The sequence below is a fragment of the Cebus imitator genome, unplaced genomic scaffold, assembly GCF_001604975.1.
Source record: "Cebus imitator isolate Cc_AM_T3 unplaced genomic scaffold, Cebus_imitator-1.0 Scaffold3, whole genome shotgun sequence".
NCBI classification, from domain to species: domain Eukaryota; kingdom Metazoa; phylum Chordata; class Mammalia; order Primates; family Cebidae; genus Cebus; species Cebus imitator.
Window position 1 is genome coordinate 4,046,753 of NW_016107318.1, and position 5,632 is coordinate 4,052,384.

A 5,632-nucleotide genomic window follows, 5' to 3' on the forward strand; every position below is an offset into this window, starting at 1 on the left:
GAACATATTAAGTGGAGACATGAAAGATAATTTTTTAAGAAAAACTACAGTGTCTGAGGAGAAAAATACACTGGATGAGATTAACAGCAAATCAGAAGAAAAGATAAGTAAACTGGAAGATTGAATTAAAAGGCAAGATCCAATTACATATTGCCTACTGGAAATTCACTTTAAATATAAAGACATGAATAAATTGAAAGTAAAAGAACAGGCAAAACTATCTAACATTAACACTAATCCAAAAAATCTTCAGTGTCTGTATTAACATCAAAGTAGAAGTCAGAGCAAATTAATCGTACCAGGAATAAAGAAGATCATTTCATAATGATTAATGAAATGTCTCATTTCCCAAAAGAACATAATAATTATCAAAGTTTGTGCACCTAATAACAGAACACAATTCATGAAACAAAACTGAAAGAACTACAAGGAAAAATTTTAAAATTCACAAATTATAGTCAGATTTCAATATCCCTCTCTCAATAATTGATAAAACAAGTACACAGAAAAATCAGAACAATATGGAAGACTTCAAGAGCACTTGTGAGTTGAATTGTGTCCCCGTAAAATATATGTTCAAGTCTTAATCCCCAGTACCTGCGAATTTGAACTTATTTGGAAATACAGTCTTTGCAGATGTAACCAAGTGAAAATGAAGTCGTACTGGATTAAAGAGAGGGTTTCTAATACAGTGATTGGTACCCTCATAAGAACAGGGAAATTTGGACATAGACGGAAAGAACGCCATGTGACAATGGAGGCAGAGGTTGGAGTGATACACCTTCAAGCCAAGTATTGCCAACAACCACCAGAAGCTAGGATAGGCAAAGATCCTCCCATAAAGCCTTCAGGAAAAGCACGGCCCTAACAGTGTGTTAATTTTTTATTTCTAGCCTTCAGACCTGTAGGAGAATAAATTTCTCTGGTTTCAAGCCACTCAGTTTGTGGCACTTTTTCACAGTAGCTCTAGGAATTAATACAATTCTCAACCAATTTGTCCCAATTGACATTTATGGAATACCCCACCTAGTAACAGTAGAAAACACTTTTTTTCCCCAAGTGCAGGGTATCAAGATATGACCTACATTCTGGACCGTAAAAAAAATAAATTTTAAAGGATTTAAGTCATACAAAGTGTGTTTTCTAACCACAAAGGATTTAAGTTATAAATGAAAAACAGATAGTTGGGAAATCCTCAAATATTTGAAAACTCACACACTTCCAAATAACCTACAAATCGAAGAGACTGAGATAAAATATTTGGAAATCAAATATCTAATGAAAGTCTTATATCTGGAATGTAGAAAGACCCTCAAAACTCACTAATAAGAAAATAAACACTCTATGAAAATACAGGCAAGATTTAAACAGGTCACCAAAGTAAATAGATACACAGCTGGCAAATAAGCACATGAAAAGATGCTCAATGGCCAAGCATGAGTGGCTCATGTCTGTAATCCCAGTACTTCCAGAGGTTAAGGCAGAAGGATCACTTGACACCAGGGGTTTGAGACTAGACTGGGCAATATAGTGAGACCCTATGGCTACAAAAAAATTTTTTTTTAATTATCTGGTCATGGTGGTGTATACCTATAGTCCTGGCTACTTGGGAGTCTGAGGCAAGAGGATAGCTTGAACCCAGGTGTTAGAGGTTGCAGTGAAGTATGATTGAACCACTGCACTCCAGCCTGGGTGACAGAGCAAGATCCTATCTCTGCATAAATAAATAAAACTCAACATTATTAGTCTTAGAGTAACGCAAATTAAAACGACAATTAAATATGACTATGCTAGAATAGCTAAAAATTAAAAGACAGACCACACCAGGAGATTGTAAGAATATAAGGTAAATGGGATTCATACACCACTGGTTATAAATCGTACAACAGCTTTGGAAAGCTGCTTGGCATTTTCTCAAAAAGTCTCACAAGTTATAAATGCTTGTACACAAGCATTTATAGCACCTTTATTTGTTAACGGCCACAGTCTGAAATAACTCAAATGTTCATCTACAGGTAAATGGATAAACACAATGTGAAATAATGAAATGAAATACTATTCACTAATAAAAATGAATGATTAATACACACAATAACATGATGAATTTCAAAATAATAATCCAGAATGATAGTCAAAAAAAGTACAATCCATATGATTTCATTTAGGCAAAAGTCTAGAAAATGCAAACCAATATGCACAGACTGAGATAGGAACTCCTGGGGACAAAGGAAGGGCATACAAAAAGAGAAGTAGGAGGCAGTAATTACAAAATGGCATGAAGAAACTTTTTCTTCTTTTTAAAAGGAAAATAATCACAGGATATAAACATACCAACTTTGGGAAGAGGCTCAAATGACTCCTCAATCAGACCTGTAGAGTTACCAGCATGCAACACCAGCCTGGTAAAGCCACAGGTATGCGACTTCAATGCATGAAAACTGAAGCATGGGCTGCACCCAGCAAAATCATGAAAGTGGGGCTTCCCAAGGCCTTGGGGCCCAACTCCCCACCCCAGTGTATATGGAAGGCAGGACACACAGTTAAAGATTATACTCAAACCTTAAGATTTAATGCTGTTTGCCCTGTTGGGTTTCAGACTTCCTTGGGAACTGTTATTTCTTTCTTCTTTTCTATCATTCTCTTTTGGAATGGGAAGGTCTATCCTATGCCGGTCCCACCATTGTATTTTGAAAGTACATAACTTGTTTAATTTCACAAGCTCACAACTGAGAAACAGTTTGCCTCAGGACAAATCATACTTTGAGTCTCACCCATATCTGATTTAGATGAGATGCTGGACTTTAGACTTTTAAGCTGATGTTGGAGGTTAAGATTCTTTAGGAATATTGGGATGGAATGAGCATATTTTGCATGTGAGGACATGAATTTGGAGGATCAGGGCAGAATGGTATGGTCTAAATGTGTCTCCAGAAGTTCATGTTTTAGAAAGTTAATCCCCACTGCAACAGTATTGGGAGGTGGAGGCTAGTGGGAGGTGTTTAGGTCACGGGGTCTCCATCCTCATGAATGAATTAATGTGGCTATAAAAGGGCTAGCAGGAATGGGTTCTCTCTTTCTGCTCTTATACCACGTGGGGACACAGCATTCACTCCCCACTTGCCCTTCCACTTTCTGCCCTGTGAGGATGAGGCAAGAAGGCCCTTCCCAGATGCCAGAACCTTGATCTTGGACTTCCCAGCCACCAGAACTGTGGAAATAAATTTCTGGTTTGTTTACAAATTACTCAGTCTATGATATTCTGTTGTAGCAGCTCAAACAGACTAAGTCAATAAACTTCCATGGGTTTGCTAGACCCCACAATGAAGGCCTAGCAAGAGAGTAAGTATGACCATTTCCAGATGTCTGCATTTCAATCAAAAATTTTGAATTGAATGAAAATGAAAGCACAGATACAAAATGTATGATATGCAGCGTAAACAGTACTTAAAAGGAAATTTGGAACATTAAATGCTTTTGTTAGAAGATAAGAAAATTCTCAAATTAATGATCATCTCTACCTTAAGAAAGTAGAAAAAATAACGAGCAAAGTAAACTCAAGGCAAGTAGAAAGAAGGAAAGAATAAGGATAAGAGCAAAAATCAATAACATCAAGTAGACAATGTATTTAGCCCATTTCCTGTTTAGAAAAAAAAAATTGCAACTCACTACCAGCGCTCATTTAATTACATATAAATATGCTCTTTCAGGCTGAGGCAGTCTGACTGAATATCAACGTCAAACTAAAATATAAAAACTGTTCTCAGAGTTATCCTGAACTTGTCTCTAATCCTAATGTAACAGAAATATATATGATATCACATTAAACAGATTAAAATCAAATAGCTGATTCTTAGAAAAAAAACTGGTAAGCTCCTAGCCAGTCTGATCAAGAAAAGGAGGGAAAATACAAAACTACAAAATATCAGAAATGAAAAAGAAGACATCACAATAGACCCTATAGAGAATACAAGAATAAGAAAGTTTTATTAAAAACTCTATGCCTTTAAACTCAACCACCTAGATGAAATGGAAAAATTTCTTGAAAGTCACACTGCCCAAGCTCACTTAAAAAAAATAACCTGAAGAGCCAAATCATGAATGAACTCAGATCCAATTGCCACAAAAAGAATAAAATACCTAGGAATACAGCTAACAAGTGAAGTGAAGGACCTCTTCAAAGAGAACTACAAACCACTGCTCAAAGAAATCAGAGATGATACAAACAAATGGAAAAACATTCCATGCTTATGGATAAGAAGAATCATTATCATGGAAATGACCATCAGCCCAAAGCAACTTATAGATTCAATGCTATTCCTATCAAACTACCACTGACATTCTTCACAGAATTAGAAAAAACTATTTTAAAATTCATATGGAACCAAAAAAGAGCTTGCATCACCAAGACAATCCTAAGCAAAAAGAACAAAGCTGGAGGCATCACGCTATCCAACTTCAAATTATCCTTCAAGGCTACAGTAACCAAAATAGCATGGTGCTAGTACTAAAACAGACTTATAGACCAATGGAACAGAATAGAGAATCCAGAAATAAGACCATACACCTACAACCATCTCATCCTTGACAAACCTGACAAAAACAAGCAATGGGGAAACAATTCTTTATTCTCCTAGTGCTGGGAGAACTGGCTAGCCATATGCAGAAAATTTTACTGGACTTCCTTAAACCATGCACAGAAATAAATTCAAGATAGATTAAAGACTTAAATATAATGCCTGAAATTATAAAATTCCTGAAAAAAAACATAGAAGAAACTCTAGACACAGGCCTAGAAAAAAAAAAAAAAAAAAAAACCCCTAGAAGAAAACCTAGGCAACTGTTCAGGACATAGGCACAAGCAAAGATTTCATAATGAGGACAACAAAAGCAATTGCAACAAAAGCAAAAATTAAAAATTGGGTCTAATTAAACTAAAGAGCTTCTGCACAGCAAAAGAAACTGGCTAGGCATGGTGGCTCACACTGTAATCCCAGCACTTTGGGAGGCCGAGACGGGTGGATCACCTGGAATCAGGAGTTCAAGATCAGCCTGGTCAATATGGTGAAATCCTGTCTCTACTAAAAATACAAAAATTAGCCAGGCATGATGGTACATGCCTGTAATTCCATCTACTCAGGAGGCTAAGGCAGGAGAATTGCTTGAACCCAGGAGGCGGAGGTTGTAGTGAGCCGAGAAAACACTATTGCACTCAGCCTGGGTGACAAGAGTGAAACTCCATCTCAAAAAAAAAAAATGGGAGAACATTTTTGCAATCTATACATCTGACAAAGGTCTAATATCCAGCATCTACAAGGAATTTAAACAAATTTACAAGAAAAAAACAAACACCCCTATTAAAAAGTGGGCAAAGGACATAAACAGACACTTCTCAAAAGAAGTCATATATGTGCCCAACAAACATACATAAAAAAGTTCAGCATCACTGACAACTAGAGAAATGTAAATCAAAACCACAACGAGTACCATCTTATACCAGTAAGAATGGCAATTATTAAAAAGTCAAGAAAGAGATGCTGGTGAGGCTATGGAGAAATAGGAACGCTTTTACACTGTTGGTGGGAATGTAAATTTGTTCAACCATGCTGGAAGAAGGTGTGACAATTCCTCAAAG